This window comes from Neovison vison, chromosome 13, assembly GCF_020171115.1.
Source record: "Neovison vison isolate M4711 chromosome 13, ASM_NN_V1, whole genome shotgun sequence".
Lineage (NCBI taxonomy): Eukaryota > Metazoa > Chordata > Mammalia > Carnivora > Mustelidae > Neogale > Neogale vison.
This window is the reverse complement of record NC_058103.1, coordinates 106,866,681-106,891,712: the sequence shown is the minus strand read 5'-3', so window position 1 is coordinate 106,891,712 and position 25,032 is coordinate 106,866,681. Positions and strand designations below refer to the sequence as shown.

The window sequence follows — 25,032 nt, the reverse complement described above, 5'->3', positions numbered from 1 at the left end:
GCAGAAATAAACAAATGGGACTACATCAGATGAAAAAGCTTCCACAAAGTGAAAAAAACTGCTTCACAATGAAAAGACAACCTATTGAATGGGACAAGATTTTTTTCAAATCATATTATCTGACAAGGGATTGATATCTAAAATATTTAAAGAACTCATACAACTCACAACAAAAAGCCAACCAACCCAATTTAAAAAACGGGTAGAGGGCCTGAAGAGACATTTTTCCAAAGCAGACTTATACAGGGCCAACAGGCCAAAAAATTGCTGAACATCACTAATTATTAGGGAATTGTCATTCAAAACCGTAATGAGATATCACCTGACACTCGTTAGAATGGCTATAACCAAAAAGATAAGAAACAGCAAGTGTTGGAGAGGATATAGAGAAAATGGAAGCCTCGTGCATTGTGGTGGGAACATGAACTAGGGCAGCTGCTGTGGAAAACAGTATGCATATGCCTTAACTAAAAAACAACAACAACAACAAACTACCATATGATCCAGCTTTTCCATTCCTGGGTATTTCTCCAAAGAAACTGAAAAGACCAAATCAAAGATAACTGACCTCCACGTTCACTGCATCATTATTTATAATCTCCAAGACATAGGAAAAACCGAAATGCCTATCTACGGATGAACGAAGATGTGGTATTTATACCATACATACATAGGGATATGACTCAGCTATAAAAAAGAATGCAATCTTGCCATTTGTGACAACATAGAAGGATCTTGAAGGTATTATGCTAATATGGAGAAAGACAAATACTGTAAGACTTCATTATATATGGAATCTATAGATAAAATAAAACAAAAACAAGCTCATAGATACAGAGAACAGACTGGGGGTTACACCATAAGGAAGAAGGAGGGGGTAGGCAAGCAAAATGGATAAAGGGACTCAACTGTATGCTGATAATAGTAAGGAGACTTCAGTGGTGATTACTTTGTAGCACATACAAATGCTGAATTATAATGTCATATACCAATTTTAGCTCAATTTGAAAAGAAAAGAGATCTGGGAGCTTTTCCCATTGGTGAACACCTAGTTCAATCCCAACAAGCCCTCCCCCCATAGATTTTAACTGATTTAGAAATGATTAAATCTCTAGATAAATTCTTATTTTCAGGTTGGAATTATCCTCTTGTTAAAAAACAAAATTCAACTGAGCACATTCTTTTTAAATAATCTCTATGCTCAATGTGGGATCAAAGTCTATGAGATCAAGAGTCACATGCTTTTCCAACTGAGCCAGCCAGGTGCCCCCAGCTGTGAGCATTTGAAAGCTCTTACTGGCTTTCTTTCTTTTTTCTTAAGTAATCTCTACACCCAATGTGAGGCTAGGCTTGAACCCATGACCCCAAAATCAAGAGCTGCTTGCTCAATCGACTGAGCCAGCCAGGTGCCCTTCTTACTGGCTTTCTTCAATGATTCATGAATCAAGCAACATCCAGTCCAGCAGAGAAAGGAGCTCTGAGGAGCTGTGCAAAATGAAGGACTTTTATAGGCAGAAGGGAATGCAAACAAGGAGGCTGTATGAGCAAAAAGTGGATTGGTTGTGGCAAGGTCACTTTCCTTTAGGGGATGACCGGGGTCTGTCTGTCAGGCAGATTAGCCATTAGTGCTCATCAGGTAATTCTTGATTGGCTGATTTAAGATTCCATTTCCAGGAGAGCTGAAACTGTAAATTAACTCTTGGTTTGGAGACGTGGGGCTTAGCGTAAAGGACTCCATTTTTGGTCTGCTGTCTTTTTTTTTTTTTTTTTTCCCCACACTAACTTGGCTTCTTTCTCATTTTCCTGAGTCCTTCTTTCTCCTTGTCCCCTGGTCCCTGTCCACCTGCCTCTCCGACCCTGCAGCCCTCCTCAGTCAGGCTGGCCAATGCCCCCACTCCCCAGGGGCTGGGAGTGAACCTGCCACCTCTGGGCCAAGTCCCCACTCAAATCCCCACCCTTTGCTTCTGCCCAAAGTGGGCACTGGATGCAACCAGGAGCCAGGCACAGGGGCACCCTGGAATGCCACCTGCCTGTCCCAGCCACACATGCCCTGAGGAGGTATTACCAACTCAAGAACAGTAACGTAACGTTTAAGAGACTTAAGTCACAAAGCAACAAGTCATGACACGCAATGAAATGGTGACGCAGTGAAACTAAAACAGGCACACAGATAGGTAGCGTTGGGAAAATTGGTAAATTAAAGATAAAACAGCTCATTTAACCGAGACTCTGTTTTTCTTTTGTTTTGCATTCAGTTCAACAGAGTGGGCCAGAAATGCATTCTGTAATAGTCTCCCTCAGGTAGCACAGACCAGGGGTGAGCACCTGTGTCAACACACATAACACTAAACCTATGAGGCAAATACTGTTATCAGCATGCTTGCTTCACAGATGAACTCACTGTGGCACAGAGAAGTTAAGGAACTTGCTTGAGGTCACACAGCTAGTAAGGGGAAAAGCTGGGATGGGAATTCGGGTATTCTGACTTGGGAGCCTGAGCCATAACCACAGTACCACACTGTCTTTCAGCTTTAAGGTGAGCAGGTCATCCCTGCAATTAGGCACACATGTTTGTTTTCTAAAGCACTCTTCTTTTTCCATTATTTCACTTGAATCTCTTGGTGCTACTTTGAGGAAAAGGAAGGCCCATCTTAGTGATGGGAAAACTGAGGGTCAGAGAGATTGCCCAGGGTCACAGCATACCAGAGACAGATTTCATCACAAGAGAAAACAGGAAGGAAAAGAAATGCCATGTCCACAATGTAATGTTCTTACCAGGCCCTATCATGTCAGTCCAGCCCCTTTTAAATTACCACGTAAAAAGAAAAGCTACCCAAAGGCCCCTTTAGGTTTATTCATCTTCCTTCCCCCAACCTGCCTCCCTCTTTCCTCTCTTTTGCCCTTATCTCCCTCATCTAGTTAGGCATCTATTTATCCTTTCCAGAAACCTCTCTTGAGCCCAGGAAGTGCAGGGTAAATGAAGGGATACAGATGTGAATGTTCCAAGTTCTCCCCTGGTGGGCCAATATGGAGTCAGCTCCTCTCATCAGCCTGCTGTCTACCCACCCTCCCTTCCCACTCCCTCGCTCCCCTTCTCCTCCCTGTCAGCGATGCAAGCCCCATTTTGCTGGCCTCCATCATCCTGTAGCAGATACGGGAGAATTAAGATACATGAGCAATTAATAAATGGGAAGCAGCCACGGAGACCCCCAACAGTGCAGTTACAGAGGAAAGCCTGCAGCCCTCGCCTGATGTCTGCTCTCAAAAAGCAGGCTGCTGACCAGTGGGCTCAGCACCTCCAGAGACACTGACACATCTGGGTCACCAAGATGCCCCAGACCCGGCCTCCTAGACGGATGCCAAGAAATGGCAGCTGGTCACCCAGGGCAAAGAAGGGGCAGGTCTGTAAACTCGGTAGTGTGTAGCATACAACACTTGGGATAAGGGTGTTTGTGCATGCGTGTGTGTGTGTGTGTGCATACACAAGCACGTGTAGATGAATGGGCACATGTACGTTTATGCGTGCATGCTGTTTGCACGTGCGTGCCAGTGTGTGTAGGAGTGCACAGGTGTATGGGATGCATCAGCGTGTCTAACCTGGCCACCTGGGTGTGAGCAGACAGCCCTGCTCTGGCCCAGCGTTGTCTTCCATTCCCACAGGGAGCAGTGTCTCGGACTGGCCCAGTGGGACCAGCTGGGACGGTTTTGATCACCTGCTGTGCTGTGGTTTTCTGTCATACTCTTACCTCCACTCTCCTGAGCCCAGGGTTTAGCATCATAAAAGGTGAGAGCCTAGAGGGAAATCTGGAGATTATCTCACTCTTGCTATAGCCCAAGTGCCCAGGCTTCCGCCCCATGGGGTGCAAATAAGAGGCCCACAGTTCCCAGGCTGGGGCTGAGGACACGGAGAGGAGAAGGTAGTCTCAGAGGTGGGAGCGGCTTTGACCAGGCTGACAGAGGGTTTCGGCTACTCCATTCTGACCTCAGTACGTGCTTTCTCACTGATAAATTCTTTCCAGCTAATCTCTTCACTCAGGCGAAGGATCCTGCAGGCCAAGCATGCCTCCATGGGAACTGAAACTACCCCCTTAAGCAGTAGGGACTGCCCTAAGGAAGCAAGACCTTGCCCGTGACTGACCCCAAGACAATGATCCACCTGACCATGATGGTCCATCTGCAACCTTTTCTCCCACATTCTCCCTATATAAACCTACAGGTATTTTCAGCATTTTGGAGATAGTCTTTGAGACGCTAGTTCTGTTCTTACTGGTTTGGGCCTCATTGAAACAAATTCCTTGTTTCACTGCCACATGTCTCGCTGCCTTTGTATTTTGTCAGTGGTCAGTGGCCAAACCTGATCTGAGGCCCCCAGAGCCCGGTCCTCTTGCACCCATGGGTCCCTTCCCCATGGCCCTCCCCAGCACTGTGAGAGAGCACCCTAGACTCTTCATGCTGATCAGAACTCTGACTGGTGGTCAAATATGTTTTTGATTAATTACAAATAGGAAATGAGTAAGTTTTTACCTGATAAATGCAGTGGGCATAACTCTTTCAGTATGTGGGGTTCATGAGAAAAAAATTAGATTGTGTTTTTGATGAAAGTTTTGAAAATGTTAGTGAAATGAATGGATAAAGGATGACCATATGACAGGAGCCTTAAGAGACTGAACTTGAGTGCTTTTTGGTCCCTTCATCAAGAGAAAGAATCACACAGGGGAGATGATGGCAGCAGGGTAGGAGGACCCTAGGCTCTCTCATCCCATGAACACAACTAGGTAACTATCAAATCATCCTAAAAATCCAGAAACTGATCTGAAGACTGATAGGACAAACCCCACAACTAAAGGGAGAGAAGAGGCCACACTGAAGAAGGTAGGAAGTGCAGATACATGCTGCTGCAGAGGGGAGGGAGCCAGAAAAGGGAGAGAGAGAGAGAGAGAGAGAGAGAGAGAGAGGAGCGCACAGGGGAACACACAAGGAGAATGTTTTTCATAGCCAGTGGCTTGGACAGCACAAAGGGCTGAAATTTCTGATTTCTTGCCACAGCGGGGCTCAAATCCTGAAGTTTTTTTTGTTTTGTCTTGTTTTTAAAGGTTTTGTTTATTTGACAGAGAGAGAGAGAGAGCGTGCACAAGCCCAAGCAGGAAGCAAGCCAGGCAGAGGGAGAGGGAGAAGAAGAAGCCGACCCCATGATGAGCAGGGAGCACAACAAGGGGCTTGATCCCGGGACTCTCGGATCATGACCTGAGCTGAAGGAAGACGCTTAACCAACTGAGCAGCCAGATGCCCCAATCCTGAAGTTTTTTAATGTACAGGTAGGCCTGGCTGGTCTCCTGTGTGAAGGCATCTGGGCTGCTCCAGGAGAGAAGGCAGGCAAACAATCTAGGGGCAGAGCAATCTGAAGAGCACCAGGGACACATGGCAGGGGTGGGAATTATTTGCTCTTCTAGGAACATGCCCATAAGAGGCAGTGTTCAGAGAGAAAGACCAGGAACAAAGGAGCTGGCTAGTGCCATTTCCTTCCCCTGCTGCTCAGCATAAACGCAGAGCCACCTGCACCTGTGGGAAGCAGCATAGACACTGGCTGCCTAACTTGCTTATGCCAAGTCCCACCCCTGCTGTGCTCTGACAGGACTACCCTTTTCAGTCAGGCTTGCCTTAGGCCCAGCCCAGCAGTCCCCTTCCCCAGAAGACCAGCACAAACCCCTGTCCACACCACATCTCTCAACCAGAATTCTTCAGGGCCTAAGTTCTGGTGGAGATGGTGACAGGTCTCATTTCACAAGCAGGCCAGAACACACCTAGTTAAAACCCGTCACATTCAGGCCAGAAACCAACTGCAGCCAAGTAGAGCCTTGGCAGTTGATGGGCCTGAGGGATAGAGCAGTCAAAACACAACAGCAGATCACATAAAACACACACCAGAGACACTCCCTGAAGCACAAGGCCGTGGGCACTACATGATCTCTTCCTCATAAAGTTCTTACTTTCAGGAGCAGGAGATACAACAGGCTTTTTTAACACAGAAAGGAAGGCAGAGTTAGACCAAATGCCAATGTGGAAGAGTTTATCCCAAATGAAAGAACAAGAGGGGTGCCTGGGTGGCTCAGTGGGTTAAAGCCTCTGCCTTCAGCTCGGGTCATGATCCCAGGGTCCTGGAATCAAGCCCCGCGTCAGGCTCTCTGCTCAGCGGGGAGCCTGCTTCCTCCCCTCTCTCTGCCTACTTGTGATCTCAATCTCTCTCTCTCTCTCTCTCTGTCAAATAAATAAATAAAATCCTTAAAAAAAAAAAAAAAAGAAAGAACAAGATAAGGCCATGACCAGAGAGCTAAGTGAGGCAGATAAAAGTAACATGCCTGATGGAGAATTCAAATCAAAATCAAAAGGTTACTCATTGGACTTGAGAAAAGAATAGAACACATTAGTGAAATACTTACTACTACTTACTATTTTAGAAATAAAAGAGGTAAAGAAGAATGAATTAGTGCCAAAGAAGACAAAATAATGGAAAATAATGAAGCTGAACAAAAGAGAGAATTAAGGGATATGAAAATAGACTTAGGGAACTCAGTAATTCCATCAAACGTAGTAATGTTCATATTATAGTCATCCCAGAACAAGAAGAGAGAAAAGGAGGCAGAAAATTTATCTGAAGAAATAATAGCTGAAAAATTCCCTCATCTGGAGAAGGAAACAGATATCCAGATCTAGGAGGCACAAAGAACTGCCATCAAAATCAACAAAAGCAGGCCCACACCAAGACATACTACCATTAAACTGGCAAAATAGAGTGATTAGGAAAAAAAATCTTAAAAGCAACAAGACAAAAGAAGACAGTTACTTTAAAGGGAAAACCCATAAGGTAGGAGATTTTTCAGTAGAAACTCTTTAATCCAGAAGAAAGTGGCATAATATATTCAAAGTGCTGAGTGGGAAAAATCTGCAGCCAAGAACACTCTATCCAACAAGGCTAACATTCAAAGTAGAAGGAGAAATAACAAGTTTCACAGATAAACAAAAAATTAATGGAGTTCATGACCATGAAAACAGGCCTGCAAGAAATGCTAAAGGGGACTCTGTGAATGGAAAAGGACCAAAAGTGACAGTATGAAGGTAGGAAACACAAAGGCCGTAAGAATGAATATTTCTATTAAAAAATCAGTCAAGGAACTCACTTGTAAAAAGGATGTAAAATATGACAACATATATCTAAAACATGGGGAGGACAGGAGCAAAGAACATGCGCAAGCTTAAATCACATCAACGTAATACAGACTGCTGTATGCAGAAGATGTTACATACAAATCTAATGGTAACCACAAATGGAAAACTACAAATAAATATGCAAAGAATAAAGAGAAAGTAATCCAAATATATCACTAAAGAGAACCAGCAAACCATGAAAGAAAGGTATAAAAGGATCAGAGAAAATCTCTGGAAACAATCACGAAACAAGTAATAAAATGGCAATAAATACTTATCTATCAATAACTACCTTTTTAAAATCAATAATTTGGGTGCCTGAATGGCTCAGTGCCTTAAGCCTCTGCCTTCAGCTCAGGTCATGATCCCAGGGTCCTGGGATTGAGCCCCGCATCGGGCTCTCTTCTCAGCGGGGAAGCCTGCTTCCCCTCTCTCTGCCTGCCTCTCTGCCTACTTGTGATCTGTGTCAAAAAAATAAAAATCTTTAAAAATAAAAAAAAATCAATAAAATCAATAATTCTTGAATGTAAATGGACTAGATGCCCTAATCAAAAGAGAGTGTCAGGACACATTTTAAAAAAAAAAAAGCAAGATCCATCTATATGCTGTTTACAAGAGACTTATTTTAGACCTAAAGACACATGCAGGTTGAAAATGAAGGGATGGGGCGCCTGGGTGGCTCAGTGGGTTAAGCCGCTGCCTTCAGCTCAGGTCATGATCTCAGGGTCCTGGGATCGAGTCCTGCATCGGGCTCTCTGCTCAGCAGGGAGCCTGCTTCCTCCTCTCTCTCTCTGCCTGCCTCTCTGCCTACTTGTGATCTCTCTCTGTCAAATAAATAAATAAATAATCTTAAAAAAAAAAAAAAAAGAAAATGAAGGGATGGAGAAACATCTACAATGCAAATGGATGTTAAAAGAAAGCTGGAGTAGCAATACTTGTACTGGACAAAATAGACTTTAAAACAAAGACTGTAAAAAGAGATAAAGAAAGACACTACATAATAATAAAGGGGACAATCCAACAAGGAAATCTAACAATTATAAATATTCGTGTGCCCAACATGGGGGCACCCAAATACATAAAACAATTAATAACAAACATAAAGGAACTAATAGATAATAATACAATAACAGTAGGGGACTTTTAATACCCCACTTACATTAATGGGTAGATCACCTAAACAGAAAATCAACAAGGAAACAATGGCTTTGAATGACACACTAGACCAGATGGATTTAACAGATATATTCAGAACATTCTATCCTGAAACAGCAGAATACTTGATTCTTTTCAAGTGCACACGGAACATTCTCTAGAACAGATCATATATTCAGCCACAAAACAGGCCTCAACAAATTCAAGAAAACCAAAGTCAAACCATGCACCTTTTCTACCACAATGGTATGAAAGTAGAAGTCAACCACAAGAAAAAATCTGGAAAGACCACAAATGCATCGAGGTTAAATAACATGCTACTAAACAATGAATGGGTCAATTAGGAAATAAAAGAAGAAATTTAAAAAATACATGGAAATAAATGAAAATGAAAACACAAATAAAGCCTTAGGGTGCAGCAAAAGTGTTTTTGTTATTGTTGTTGTTTGAGAGAGAGAACATGTGAGTCACTGGGGTGGTTGCGAAAAGGGGCGGAGGGAGAGGGAGAGAATCACAAGCAGGCTCAGTGCAGGCCCCACATGGGGTTCAATTGCACAAACCTGAGATCATGGCCTGAGACAAAATCAAGAGTTGGATTCTTAGCTGATTCAGCTACCCAGGCGCCCCCACAAAAGTGGTTCTAAGAAGGAAGTATATAGTATTACAGACCTACCTCAAGAAGCCAAAGAAATCTCACATAAACAACCTAACCTTCTACCTAAAAAAGCTAGGTAAATCACAACAAACACAGCTTAAAGCCGGCAGAAGGAAAGAAATAATAAAGATTAGAGCAGAAATAAATGATTTAGAAACTGAAAAAGCAACAGGAACAGGGGAGCCTGGCAGGCTCAGCTGGTAGAGCAGGCAACTCTTGACCTTGGGGTCATGAGTTCAAGACCCATGTTGAGCACAGAGATTACAGATATACATACATACACAACAAGAATAAACAATAGAACAGATCAAACTAGGAGGTTTTTCTTTGAAAAAAATTAATAAAATTGAAAAACATTAAGCAGACCTATCAGAAGGAAAAGAGAAAGGACCTTTTAAATAAATAAAATCACAAATGAGAGAGGAGAAATAACAACCAGCACCACAGAAATATAGTTATAAGAGATTATTATGAAAAACTACATGCCAACAAATTGGACAACACAGAAGAAATGGATAAATTCTTAAAAACATATAAATTACCAAAACTGAAATAGAAAATTTGAATAGACTGATAACTAGCAGAAATTGAATCAGTAACCAAAAACTCCCAGCAAACAAAAGTCCAGGACCATGAGATACCTGGCTAGCTCAGTCAGTTACAGCACGCAACTCTTGATTTTGGGGTTGTAAGTTTGAGCCTTACTTTGGCTGTAGAGATTACTTAAAATCTTTAGGGTGCCTGCATGGCTCAGTTAGTTAAGCATCTGCATTTGGCTAAGGTCATGATCCTAGGGTCCTGGAATCGAGTTCTTCATCACGCTCCCTGCTCAGCGGGGAGCCTGCTTCTCCCTCTCCCACTCCCCCACTTGTGCTCACTCTCTCTGTGTCAAATAAATAAAATCTTGAAAAATAAAATACAATCTTTAATAAATAAATAATAAAATAAAACTAGGAAGAACAAATTTCAGGCATCTGACTCAGTTGTAAAAGTGTGTGACTCTTGATCTTGGCAAGAGAGTACATCCAAAAAAAAAAAAAATCTAGGATGAGATGGCTTCTCGGCAAATTCTACCAAACATTAAAAGAAGAATTAATACCTATTCTTCTCAAATTATTCCAAAAAATTGAAAAGGAAGGAAAACTTCCAATTCATTCTATGAGGCCAGCATGACCCTGATACAAAAATCAGATAAAGATGCCACAAAAAAAAGAAAAAAAAAAAAAAGAACTACAGACCAATATCTCTGAGGAATATAGATGCAAAAATCCTCAACAAAATACTAGCAAACTGAATCCAATAATTCATTAAAAACACCAGTCACCATGACCAAGTGGGATTTATTCTTGGGCTGCCAGGTGGTTCAATATTTGCAAATCAATCAACATAATATATCATATCAATAAGAAAGGATAAGAAATTATGCTCATTTCATGGGGCTTGGGTGGCTCAGCTGGTAAATGTCCAGCTCTTGTTTCAGTTCAGGTCATGATCTCGAGGTCGTGAGATTGAGCCCTGCATCAGGCTCTGCACTCAGGAGGGCATCTGTTCTCTCCCTCTGCCCTTCTCCCCACTCATGCGTGCACACTTTCTCTAAAATAAATAAATAAATCTTAAAAAAAAAAAAAAGAACTATGTGATCATTTCAACAGATGCAGAAAAAACATTTGACAAAATACAACATCCATTCCTGGATACATTCCTCAACAAAGTAGGTTACTTTAACATAATAAAGGCCATATGTGAAAAACCTACAGCTAATATCATTCTATATAGGGGAAAGATGAGAGTTTTCTTCTTTGGTGAGGAACAAAACAGGATGTCCACCCTCACCACTTTCATTCAACATAGTAGTGGAACTCCTAGCCACAGCAATCAGACAACGAAAAGTAATATAGGCATCCAAATCTGCAGGAAGAAATAAAACTTTTACTATTTGCAGATGACATGATACTCTATATAGAAAACCTCCACCAAAAAAGTTCTAGAACCGAAACACAAATTCAATAAAGTTGCAAAATATAAAATCAATGTACAGAAATCTGCAGCATTTCTTTCAAGATTTATTCATTTCAGAGAGAGAGCACACTGTGGAGAAGGGTACAGGGAGAGAGAGAGAGAAGCTCAAGCAGACTCCCTGCTGAATGCAGAGCCCAGTGTGGGGCTTGATCTCACCACCCTGAGATCAGACCTGAGCTGAAACCAAGGGTCACATGTTCAAAGGACAGCACCACCGAAGTGCTGCTCTGTTGCATTTCTATACTAATAACCAAGCAGCAGAACAAGAAATTAAGCAATCAATCCCATTACAGCTGCACCAAAAAAACAAATAAATAAGATAGTCAGTCCTCCTGCCCAAAATGGGGCAGTCAGTTAACATCACCAAACCAATCTTGCCACAGCTAGAGATGCTCAAGAATGAGCCAAAACAGGAAGTGGAGTTCTTGTCCACGTCCATTGCCCAGGTCATGGGGTATAGGCCAAGTACGTGGAAGCCAGGGAGTGTGAATGTGCTGAAGAACAAGGGGAAAGCATCACTCGTCCCACTGACAAGTTCTGTGTGTCCCTGGGAAGCTACACGATGTGGAACGTGTACTCATTTATGGACTAGGCTACTGTGTAGAAAAGACACCTGAGGATGCCAAGGACTTTTGTGAGAGGAAGACAGACTTCCTTGGCAAGCAAATGGAGAAAATCTAGCCAGCTCTGAAGGAGAAGCAAGCCGTGAAACAGGCTGTCATGGAGATCAGGAGCCAGAAGATTCGGCAGCTCACAGACCTGGGGGCAACTCAGGCTACTGCCAAGGCCCAAGAGCTTGTTTTTGCTTTCTCTTTCTCAAATAAATAAACAAAATCTTTTTACTACTATTATTATTATTTTTTATTTGGCAGACAAAGATCACAAGCAGGCAGGGGGCGGGGGAAGCAGGCTCCCCGCTGAGCAGTGAGCCTGATGTGGGGCTCGATCCCAGGACCTTGGAATCATGACCTGAGCCGAAGGCAGAGGCTTTAACCCATTGAGCCACCCAGGCACCCTCTTTTTAAAATTTTTAAAAATAAATTTAAAAAACCCTAGGAATAAACCCAACCAAAGAGGTGAAAGACCTGTACTCTGAAAACTATGAAACACTGATGAAAGAAATTGAAGACGACACAAAGAAATGGAAAGACACTCCATGCTCACGGATTGGAAGAACAAATTTAGAACATCCATACTACCCAAAGCAATCTATACATTTAATGCAATCTCTTCCAAAATACTAACAGCATTTTCCACAAAACTAAATTTGTATGAAACCACAAAAGACCTCAACTAGCCAAAGCAACCTTGAAAAAGCAAAGCAAAGCTGGAGGCATCACAATTTCAGACTCCAAGTTATATACAAAGCTGCAGTTTTCAAAGAAGTATGGTACTGGCATAAGAATAGATCAACAGTACAGAATAGAACTCAGAAATGAACCCACAGTTATATGGTCAATGAAGCTTGGACAAAGTGGGAAAGAATATCCAATGGGAAAAAGACAGTCTCTTCAACAAACGGTGTGGGGAAAACTGGACAGCAACATGCAGAAGAATGAAAGTTAATGAAAGGAGAATGAAAATACTCTCACCATACGCAAAAGTAAACTCAACATGGATTAGAGACCTAAATGTGAGGGGCGCCTGGGTGGCTCAGTGGGTTAAAGCCTCTGCCTTTGGCTCAGGTCATGATCCCAGGGTCCTGGGATCAAGCCCCACATTGGGCTCTCTGCTCGGCAGGGAGTCTGCTTCCTCCTCTCTCTCTGCCTGTCTCTCTGCCTACTTGTGATTTCTGTCTGTCAAATAAATAAATAAAATCTTTAAAAAAAGGGACGCCTGGGTGGCTCAGTTGGTTGGACGACTGCCTTCGGCTCAGGGCGTGATCCTGGAGTCCCGGGATCGAGTCCCGCATCAGGCTCCCAGCTCCATGAGGAGTCTGCTTCGCTCTCTGACCTTCTCCTCACTCGTGCTCTCTCTCACTGTCTCTCTCTCTCAAATAAATAAATAAAATCTTTAAAAAAAAAAATCTTTAAAAAAAAAAAAGACCTAAATGTGAGACTTGAAATCATAAAAGTTCTTGAAGAAAGCACAGGCAGTAATTTCTCTGACATCAGCTGCAACAACTCTTTTTCTAGATAGGTCTCCTGGGGCATGGGAAACAAAAGCAAAAACAATCTATTGAGACTACATCAAAATAAGAAATTTCTGCACAGCAAAGGAAACACTCAACAAAACTGAGAGGCAACCTACTGGTGGGAGAAAGATATTCGCAAATGACATCTGATAAAGGGTTAATATCCAAAATATATAAAAGACCTATAAAACTCAACATCCAGGCTCAGTCCGTCAAATGGCTGGCTGCCTTTGGCTCAGGTTATGATGCCAGGGTCCTGGGATCCAGCTCTGCTTGGGCTTCCCTCTTGGCAGGGAATCTGCTTCTCCATCTGCCCCTCCCCCTGCCCATGTGCTCTCATTCTCTCATTCTCTCTCTCCAATTAATAAAATCTTAAAAAAAAAAACAACAACTCAATACCCAAAAAACAAATTATCCAATTAAAAAATGGGCAAAAAGGGGCGCCTGGGTGGCTCAGTGGGTTAAGCCTCTGCCTTCGGCTCAGGTCATGATCTCAGGGTCTGGGGTCGAGTCCCGCATCAGGCTCTCTGCTCAGCAGGGAGCCTGCTTCCCTTCCTCTCTGCCTGCCTCTCTGCCTACTTGTGATCTCTGTCTGTCAAATAAATAAATAAAATCTTTAAAAAAATAAAAAATGGGCAGAAGAAATGAACAGACATGTCTCCAAAGGTGACATCCAAATGACCAACAGACACATGAAAAAATGCTCAACATCAGTCATCATCAGGGAAATACAAATCAAAACTACAATGAGTGTTCACCTCACACCTGTCAGAATAACTAAAGCCAACAACACAGAAACAACAGATGCTATAGAGGATGTGGAGAAAGGGGAACCCTCTTGCACTGCTGATGGGAATGCAGACTGATGCAGCCACCATGGAAAACAGAATGGAGTTTCCTCAAAAAGTTAAAAATAGAGCTACCCTATGATCCAGAAATCACAATACTAGGTATTTACCAAAGAATCCAAAAATACAATTCAAAGGGATACATGCACCCCTATGTTTATGGCAGCATTATTTACAATAGCCAAATTATGGAAATAGCCCAAGTGTCCATGGACAAATGAACGGATAAAGAAAATGTGGTGGGTAGACACACACACACAAGAATATTATTCAGGGGCACCTGGGTGGCTCAGTGGGTTAAAGCCTCTGCCTTTGGCTTGGGTCATGATCCCAGGGTCCTGGGATTGAGCCTCACATTGGGTTCTCTGCTCTGTGGGGAGCCTGCTTCCTCCTCTCTCTCTCTGCCTACTTGTGATCTCTGTCAAATAAATAAAATATTTTTTTAAAAAAAGAAGATCATTCAGCCATAAAGAAGAATGAAATCCTGCCACTTGCAATGACATGGAAGGAGCTAGAGTGTATTATACTAGGTGAAATAAGTCAGAGAAAGACAAATACCATATGATTTCACTCACATGTGGAATTTAAGAAACAAAACAAATGAGCGAAGGAAAAAAAAAGAGAGCAAGTGAGAGAAAGGCAAACCAAGAAATAAACTCTTTTTTTTTTTTTTTTTAAGAAATAAACTCTTAACTAGAGAGAACTGATGGTTACCAGGGGAGGTGAGGAGGGTGGGGGTGGGTTAAGTAGGTGACAGGGATTAAGGAGGACGCTTGTGATGAGCGCTGGCTGATGTATGGAAGTCTGAATCAGTGTTTGTAGAGCTGAAACTAATATGACACTGTGTGTTAACTGGAATTTTTTAAAAGATTATTTATTTGAGAAAGAGAGAGTAGATGAGCAGCAGCGAGCAGCGGGAGGAGCAGAGGGAGAGAATCTCGAGCAGACTCCCCGCTGATCGTAGAGCCCGATGTGGGGCTCCATCCCAGGACCCTGATATCATGACCTGAGCCAAACCCAAGAGTCGGATGCTTAACCAACTGAGCCACCCAGGTGCCCCAACTAACTGGAATTTAAATAAGAACTTTGAAAAAAATGCCCCAAATGAATATCTCCCAATGGCTGAATACATCTCTTAAAAGAGAGAGAGAGAGAGAGAAAGGATCAGAAAGTCCCCTGCGTCCCCACAGAAAGTAAAGTGCCCTTGAGAAAATGAAGAGGCTCCATTGATAGGAAAGGACTCCCCTAGACAACAGTCCCAATGTCCTGGAATGGGAGTGTAATTTGAATTCCTATGTGTTCTGGAGACCCTCCAGGACTTTCTTAGAAAGGCTGGATGCTACAGGGATCTCGCAGGGAGTCCTTTGGAAAGAGAGGCAGCCAGCGCTTGCTGGTGGGGGATCCCAAGACGGGCTGGGACTAAGGTTCTGGGCTGTGAGGGGACTTTCCCCCAGCGGGGCTGATTCAGACACTGAGGAAAGAGAAGTGAGTGCCTGGGCTTGCTTTCTCAGCTGTGTGCTAGGCTAAGCACAAGGGAGTGATCTCTTCACCCTCTGAAGACCCAAAGTGAGGTGTCCTCATTAACCGGAGGGCCCCATCCTTGGCCTCCTTGAGGCACCATTTGCACTGTGACATGGTGTGGCTAGAGCAGTACCCACAGTTCTGGCTGCAGGGACTGGCTGGGCAATGGGGTTTCTTCAGTGTGGAAGGCACAAGTTACCTCAAGCCTCCAATATGGAGCAGATGCTGGGGTGTGTGTGCGTGCGTGTGTTTGTGTCTTATCTGCCTCTGCCTTTCTAGAGAAGGTCCTACTGTCCTGGAGACACAGGGAGGAGCTCTGCAGGGAGCTTCTGTGTTACTGGCTAGTTTGGGAAGATTAGAGCAATGCTTTATTTTACACATCACTTTTAAACATTTTCCTTTTCTATCATCCTTTCATCTGCTTCTCACCAAACCCTGTGAGGCAGGCAAGGAGAAACCTCTGTTTCCTCACAGAGAAGACTGGCTCCTCTTGAGACCACTTAATGGAAGACAGTCTTCCTCCTGCTGCTTCCTTCCACATTTCCTGGGAAGTACTATTCCATGGCTCAGGCCAGGGCATACAAGAAAAGATGAGGCGGAGACTGTTAGAAGCTTCTAGTCTGGGAGGAAAAGCAAAATAAGAATAAAATCAAGTGGGACATGAGAAACTAGGTATAGTAACAAAGCATCACTGTAACAGACCATTTTCTTTTCCAAATGAATTTTTATTGTTTTTTTAATTAATATTTATTTATTTGAGAGGGAGAGAGAAAGAGAGAGGGGGAAAGGGTAGAGGGAGAGGGAGAAAGAATCCGAAGCAGACTCCACACTGAGCACAGAGCCTGACACAGGGCTCGATATCAAGGCACCAAGATCATGACCTCGGCCAAAATCAAGAGTCAGATGCGGGGGTGCCTGGGTGGCTCAGTTGTTGAGCCTTTGGTTCAGGTCATGATCCCAGGGTCATGGGATGGAGCCCCGCATCGGGCTTCCTGCTCAGTGGGGAGACTGCTTCTCCTTCTCCTACTCCCCCTGCTTGTGTCCTCTGTCAAATACATAAAATCTTAAAAAAAAAAAAAAATAGAGGCTTAACCAACTGAGCCACCCAGGTTCCCCCAAAATGAATTTTTAAGTCACCTTGCTGAATGTCACAAGAATTTCTCTTAAAACGATAGACAAACTACCAAAAAAGTATAGAAGAGTATACTTAAGATATAACCAGAAAATAGTGGGGTGATAAAAGATACACTAGAGAGGATTATTAAACTCCAACTTTGGTTCTTTGGGAAAAAAACTAATAAAATTGACAACTTCTGACAAGATTTATAAGGTCAAAAAAAAGATGGTATAAATAAATTATATAGGGAATGAAAAAAAGGACATTACAACAGAGCAGAGTCAAATGATAGAGAATATGAACTGTGTGCCAACTAAATTTTAAAACTGCAGAAAATGTTCATATATATTATACATATATAACACATAAAACCTGGATATAACTTAGATATAAGTATATAACATATACATATATACACATATGTATGTATATGTATACATACATATGTATATGTTATATATGTATATGTATACATACATATGTGTGTATATATATATATGTATACATACATGTGTGTGTGTGTATATATATATATATATATATATAACTTAAAAGTGACTCATGAAATAGAAAACCTGAAAGTCATAAAAGGACAAGTTATAAAAGACAAGAATCGCTAGCAAAATATCAGGACTTGATGGCTTTGCTGGCAAACATTCAAGTAACATCTAGATCATTCCAGCCTGATACAAAATCATTAGGAGGTTTAAAAAAAAAAAAAAAAAAGGGATGGTGGAGAAAAAAAATACTTTCCAGCTCATTAGAAGTTTCTATAGCCTTGATAATAAAACAAGACAAGAAGAGAACAATAAAGTAATATTTTCACTGGCAAATCCCACTAGAGAAATTAAATATAAAAGTCTAATAACAGTGTCAACAAACTGAGTCCAAGAATGTTAAAAAAATACAATGTGACCAAGTTGGGTTTTTCAGTGGCTTGAGTATTTGTGTGCCCCCTAAAATTCCTTTGTGAGGGACTCCTGGGTGGCTTCATCATTAAGCATCTGCCTTCAGCTCAGGTCATGATCCCAGAGTCCTGGCTGGGCAGGGAGCCTGCTTCGCCCTCTGCCTCTCCCCCTGCTTCTGCTCTCCAGCTCTCACTCACTCCCTCTCAAACAAATAAATAAAAATCCATAAAAAAATAAAGAAAAAAAAAGCCAGCTGTCTGCATCCTGGGGCAGTGGCAAGGCGAGCAGCTATCATTTGGCACCTTGATCTCAGGCTTTCAGCCTCTAGAACCTTGAGAAGTAAATTTTTGTTGTTTGAACAACCCAGTTTATGTTATCTTGTCTAAAACATATTTATTCTAGAAATGCAAGACTGGCTCAACATTTGTTCACGCAATGGCATCCATCACATTAGCAATCTAAAGGAAAAGAAAAAAATCAATAAATAAAATCTTAAAAAAAAAAAGTGGCACCTGGGTGGTTCAATGTGTTAAGCAGTTAAGCATCTGCCTTGGGTTCTGGTCAGATCCCAGAGTCCCAGATCAAGCCCCGAGTCAGACTCCCTGCTTAGCAGGGAGGCTGCTTCTCCCTCTGCTCCTCCCCCTGCTCATACTCGCTCTCAAATAAAATCTTTTTTAAAAATGTTTTTTTTTAAATAAAAGAAAAACCATATGATCATATCTTAATAGATTCAGTAGAAGTTCTTAGTAAATATAAGTAATATATAAGTAAATATCCTTCACTCCATAAAAAGTATATAATACCTAAAGGACATATCAAACTCAATGGAGAAGCATTTGAAAGCATTCTTTTATAATAGGGCTTCAGAAAAAAGGGTCCACTGAACTCATTTCTACTTATTATATAATAAACATTGTACAGGCTGACTGCTCAATAAGATAAAAAATAAATCTAAGTAATAGAAAGGAAGAAATGAAAAGGTCCCAGATAATATGATTTTGTAAATAGATAATTCAAAGAATCTACACAATTTATTGGCGTTAATGAAAGAGTAGGTAAGATTGCCAGATATATATAAGGTTCTACACAAGAATCAACTACTTTTTTTTTTTTTTAATAGGCTCTACCACGCAACATGCAGCTTGAATTCAGAACCCTGAGATAAAGAGTCACATGCTCTACCAACTGAACCAGCCAGGTGCCCCGAGAGTCAACTACATTTAGCTACAAGAGCACTGTAGCAACTTTCAAATGCAACTTTCAAAATTAGCAAAGGGTATAAGATCTTTAGTAGACATTTTTAACATTTTAACATTTAACATTTTAACATTTTTAACATTTTACTGAAAAATAACAAAGAAGACTTAAACATATGGAGAGACAAATCCTGTCCATTAACAAGATTCAATTGTCCTTAATTAATTTATGGGTTTAATACAGATCCAACAGGGATTTTCAGGAAAATTGACAAGGCAGTTTTAAACATTTTTTTAAAGACCAAAGGATAGCCAAATTACCCCTGAAAAGAAAACAAGAGGAACTAAGCCTGTAGGATTTCGAGTTTTATGTTATTTTAAATCCATAGCAAGTAAGATGTATGGTATTGAAAGGAACAGAATAGAAAGCCCACAACGTTTATGGCATTGACTGTGGTGACGGTTTCATGGATGTGTATACTTACCTCTAAACTTATCAAGGTGTAAACGTTAAAGAGTACAGATTTTCGTATTCAGTAATACTTCAGTAGACTGATTTAAGAAGAAAATAGAGAAAGCTCAGAAACATTGCCATGTACATAAGGAAAGCTGATGTATATCAAAGTTGTCACTGAAGATCAGTGGGAAAGGAGTCACCAGTTGATAAATAAACAGTGCCAGGACAACTGTCAGTCAGGGGGGCAGAGAGTGGATAAAAATCGATCCACACTTCACGCTATGCACAAGAATTCAGTTCCAGAAGAACCAAGCACTTAAATATGAAAGACACAACTTTAAAAGACAGAATTTCCTTAATAACTTGAGGTAGTGATTTATAAAAACACACCAAAAAAGCACGTCAGAAAGAAAAAAAAATCAATTTGACATTAAAACTAAGACCAGTTCACCAAGACATACTATAAGAAGAATGGAGAGGGAAGCTAAAAACAGAAGTTAACTGCATCATATAACCAACAACACATTACTATTTGCAACCTCTATAGAGGTGCCTGGGTGGCTCAGTAGGTTAAGTGTCAGACTCTTGGTTTCAGGTTCTTGATTTCAAGGCTGTGGGATCAAGAGTCAGGCTCTGCACTCAGTGTGGAGTCTGCTTGAGGATTCTCTCTCCCTCTCTCCCTCTACTCCTCACCCTCGAGTGTGCTCTCTTTCTAAAACAGATAAATCTTTAAACTTTTTTAAAAAATATTTTATTCATTTATTTGACAGATCACAAGTAGGCAGAGAGACAGGCAGAGAGAGAAGAAGCAGGCTCCTCGCTGAGCAGAGAGCCCGATGTGGGGCTCCATCCCAGGACCCTGGGATCATGACCTGAGCCGAAGGCAGAGGCATAACCCACTGAGCCACCCAGGCACTCCTAAAATAGATAAATCTTTTAAAAAATTTAAAAGTCTCTAGAGTCTAGAGGTTGTGTTAACTAAGACAAAGATTCACAATATAAGGGGGTGGAAATGTGCAAAAGACACATACAGGCACTTCAATGAAGATAAACCATAATGGCCAAAAAAATCTTCAAAAAGATATTCAACCTCAGTAGTAATTAGAGAAATGCACATTAAAACTGTCAGGTACTATTTCATGTCTACCAGATGGGCAAAAATAAAAGTCAGCAAAGGACTAGTGAAGACAAGAAGCTATGGGAATACACAAATGCCGCTGCTGGAAGTGGAAATGGGTACATTAACTCCTGAGACAAATTATTACATTTACCTGCCCTGACCCAGCGGTTCCATTCTACACTTTAGGAAAAGAAAGTCTTGCATATACTCATTGTGAGTAAAATCATTCTAATAACCAAAATCTAGGAAAACAAACAAAACCTCTAAGAAGAGAGAAAGGATCTATTAAACTGGGCTGTTGGGGCAATGTAATTAGTACAAGACCTGTGCTGCCCAATACTGTCATTAGTTTCACGTGCTGGTTGAGCACTTGTAGAGCAGCTGACCCCAAATGAAATACACAACATGCAAATACACACTGGATTTAGAAGATTTAGCACCAAAAAAGAGCACTTTTAATCTTCTATACTGGTTTAACGATGAAAGATCTTGGACTAGATTTTAAAAAACCAACCTCATACACTTTCCTTCTTCTTCGTTATTTAGCCAGCTTTAAAAAAACAAAAACCAAAAAAACAACAAAAACAAAACTTCAAAGCCCCTGCTTCTACTTGACAAGAGAGCAAGTAACTGACTTGTAAAACGTTAAACCCGAATGAAATCCTGTCATTTACAAACACGTGGATGGAACTAGATAGAAGGTATTATGCTAAGCAAAATAAGCCAAAAACAAAAATACCATGGCTTCACTCATATGTGGAAGTGAACAAACACAACACACACAGGAGAGAAGAAACAAAACCAAAACAAACACAGGGGTAAGCTTTTTAATCACCGACAAGAGACCCATAAGTAAAAAAAGACCCGTACCCGCAACCAAACAACTGAATTCTCAAAACCCAAGCGAAAACATACATAAAAAAAAAAAGCCAAGATAAATATAAAAAATAAACCCAAGTTTCTGACACACCACCACCGGGGAAACGTCCTACCCACAGACTTACGCAAAACCAACTATTTTATAGGCCTTTTTTTTTAACTTCACAAATTAGCCTCGCCAAAGCAAGGCCTCAAAAAATTGGGTTAAGACTCAGAATTGTTCCTCTCCACGGAAATCTTTAGTAAAAGGCGAAAGATTTATGCGATCTGAAGAGAAACCAGAGTATAAAGCTAGTTTCTCTATCTCACACCTCAGGTAAAAGAAACTCCTAGTACAGTGATGGTAGCTGGTTAACGGAAAGACTCTCTGCCTGAATAAAAATTTTTAGGTTACTCTGTAATTAGATATCTTAAATGTAAAACACACAAGTGGAAGAATTTTTAAGTTTAATTGTTTTAAATTTGTACCGTGTGCAGTGCAGTGCACTGTGGGTATGCAAATAATCGAGTCACCGCTCTTTGGGTTCGGAAAATAGGTTAGTATTCACCCTGTACCTCGGCGTCTCCATTAGGGGGCGAAGAAGAGGATTGACTGGACCTAAATGCCTATTAATAAGGGACTCGGTCTTTATGTTTGATGTATTTGTACAGCTGAGTTTGTTTTCTGTCGAGTAAAGACTGTCATTAAATTGAACAAGAGAAAATTAATAAATAAGAGACTGATCCAAAATTCAGGGCAGTGGTTCCTCCCTTCAGTGGGGAGGGAGAGGTCAGGTTGAGAAGAGCACGCGAGAGTTGTATTTGTTTCCTAAGCTGCGTGATAGGCATAAGGGTGTTCGTTTGTCCTGGTTTAACCGTGCACCTGCTGGGTATACACTCTTGACCATTCTGCATTTTCGTCTGCCATTTGAGAAAAATTCCTGTCGGTATCCTGTTTAAAATTGGAGCCGGAGTGCTTGGCGTCCGGTTTCCTGCCCCGCCTGCTGCTGTGCTGCTGCTTTGGGAGATGAAATCTCGTATTCCAGTTTCAGAACCCGGGTCTCTTTATCCTATGCTTTTACTTTTTTTTTTTTTTTAAATGTTTAGTTATCTATTTATTTATTTATTAATATTTTATTTATCTGACAGGCAAAGATCACAAGTAGGCAGAGAGGCATGCGGAACTCGATTCCAGGACCCTGGGATCATGATCTGAGCCAAACGCAGAGGCTTTAACCCACTGAGCCACCCAGGCGCCCCTAAATTTATTTATTTTTTTTTTAAGTAATCTCTAGGGGCGCCTGGGTGGCTCAGTGGGTTAAAGCCTCTGCCTTTGGCTCAGGTCATGCTGGATCCTGAGATCGAGCCCCGCATCATCTCACTCTCTGCTCAGCGGGGAGCCTGCTCCCCGCCCCCCCCCCCAGCCTGCCTCTCTGCCTACTTGTGATCTCCCTCTGTCAAATAAATAGACTCTTTGAAAAAGAAAAGTAATCTCTACCCAGTGTGGGGTTTGAACTCATGATCCCAGGATCAAGAGCCAGGTGCTTTTTGAACTGAACCAGCCAGGCATCTTACCCTTATTAGGCTTTAAAAATGTGCTGTTCCCTATGTATTGTTCTTTGATGTGCTTGTTGATTCTGGTTAGCAGAAGAAACAAACCTGAGAGAAATAAAACAAGATGAAATCAGAGAGGGAGACAAACCATAAGAGGCTCTTAATCATAGGAAACAAACTGAGGCTTGCTGGAGGGGAGAGTGGGGGGAAGGGATATCTGGATGATGAGCGTTGAGACGGGCACTGGATGGAATGAACACTGGGTGTTCCAGACAGCTGATGAAGCACAGAACTCTACCTCTGAAATTAATAAGACACGATATGTTAATTAGTTGAATTTAAATTTAAAAAAAGACATCACCCTCCCCCCAACCCCCCACCCCTCACCCCACCCAAGGGAAAAAAAAATGTGCTTTTCTTTCTTGGGCAGTGCTGTTACTAGATCTGAACTGCTTGCAAGGGTTCCCTAACTATTGTGGCAACTGAGCAACCTTGAGGAAGGAAATTACAGCTCTTTTTGTTTTCTTCTAGCTGAACATATATATATAAACATTTTCCTTCCCAACTTTGACACCTTCTTTAAATTGGCACTTTTTTCTCACTTTGCTGGTTCCTTTGCTCGTAACTAGTCAATCAGATGTGACATATATTTTAAATTTCACATCTTAATTTTTTAAAAAGTCTATTATAGGAGTACCTGGGTGGCTCAATAGGTTAAAGTCTGCTCAAGTCATGATACCTGGGTGTTGCTAGGTCAGGAGCCTGTTTCTCCCTCTCCCTCTGCCTGTCCCTCCCCTTGCTTATATCCTCCCTCCCTCTCTCTGTCAAATAAATAAAATCTTTAATAAATAATTTAAAATAAAAAATAAAAATAAAAAGTTATTACAATTTTAAAACAGCTTTATGGGATATGATTTACTTGCCATACAATTCATCCATTTAAAGTGTATAATTCAATGGTTTTTACTATATTCAGAGTTGTGCAATCATCACCACAATCTAATTTTAGAACATTTTTGTCCCCTCAAATAGAAACTCTACCCATGAGCAGCACACACACACATGAACACTCCCTGCTCCCCAGCCTCTGGAAACCACTATTCTACTTTCTGTCTCTAAAGTACCTATTCTGGATATTTCATATAAATAGAAGCAGACAACATGTAGCCCCTGTAACTGGCTGCTTTCACTTAGAGTCATGTCTGCTGGGTTCATCTGTGCATACATTTGCTTTAATACTTTTTGCATGTTTTTTATATTTCTCAATGTAATGAGAAGTTAGAGATCCATGAACATGCAAAGGTCCCCCCTATGATAATAGCTAGGCTCACAGGCATTGTCCAGGGGCGAAGACACTGATGGAACAGGAAAGGAGCAAATCTGAATGCTACGAAGAGTGTTTCCTTGCTCCTAAGCTTTAAATGACCTTCACCTTCTGGACATTTCTCTGCTTCATTACGGAAAGGTCTTGAGCAGCTTTAACTGGTTAGAGAACCAAAAGGAAGGTTAACTTTTGTTTTTAGCATTCCATGCTCCATAGAGTCGTGGAGTTCCCAGGGCTTCTGAATCCAAAGCGTGAACCCATGTCTGATTGCAAAGGTGGAGTTTCAATTTCATTGTTTGTTATGGGGCTGGCACTTCCATTCCTGGCAACAATTCATACTGGTATTTAATAGAAGATATACCCTAAAAACAACAACAACAAAAAGATCATAGAAACCTTTAATTAGAATTTTTTAAAAAGATTTTATTTATTTATTTGACAGACAGAGATCACAAGTGGGTAGGGAGGCAGGCAGAGAGAAAGAGAGGGAGAAGCAGGCTCCCTGCTGAGCAGAGAGCCGGATGTGGCTCGATCCCAGGACCCTGGGATCATGACCTGAGCGGAAGGCAGTGGCTTAACCCACTGAGCCACCCAGGTGCCACTTTAATTGGAATTTTGGATTGAAATTTTGATTCTTGCCTTCTTTCTGACTCCAAAGGGAAAATTTACAACACGTTGTTTACCTGTGGTGTTTTGGTTGGTATTCTTCATTAGCTTGGGCAAATTCCCTTCTATTTCTAGTATGTTCAGATTAATATATATGTGCATATGTATAATGAATGAGTATTCAAGTTTATTGCTTTTTCTGCATTCATGAGTTTATTATTATTTTTCATGGGATTCTTTTGCTCCAATCTCTTCCAGTGGATACCTGCATCAAGAGATTGTTAAATCATCCTTGCGTGTTCTTATAGATTGTTCTCTGGTTCCTATTTGTTGTGGTTAGAACCCAGGGGCCACACT

General features: G+C 41.4%; 1 non-coding gene and 1 pseudogene across 1 annotated transcript; one reads left to right on the top strand and one right to left on the bottom strand.

Moving 5' to 3' along the window:
- Nucleotides 1-11,361: 11,361 nt before the first annotated feature.
- Nucleotides 11,362-25,032, top strand: part of LOC122894657 — a 28,968-nt pseudogene continuing 15,297 nt past the window's right edge.
- On the bottom strand, nucleotides 21,384-21,499 carry LOC122894858. Its single transcript, XR_006381863.1, has one exon. It is a non-coding gene; the product is annotated as a U5 spliceosomal RNA (small nuclear RNA).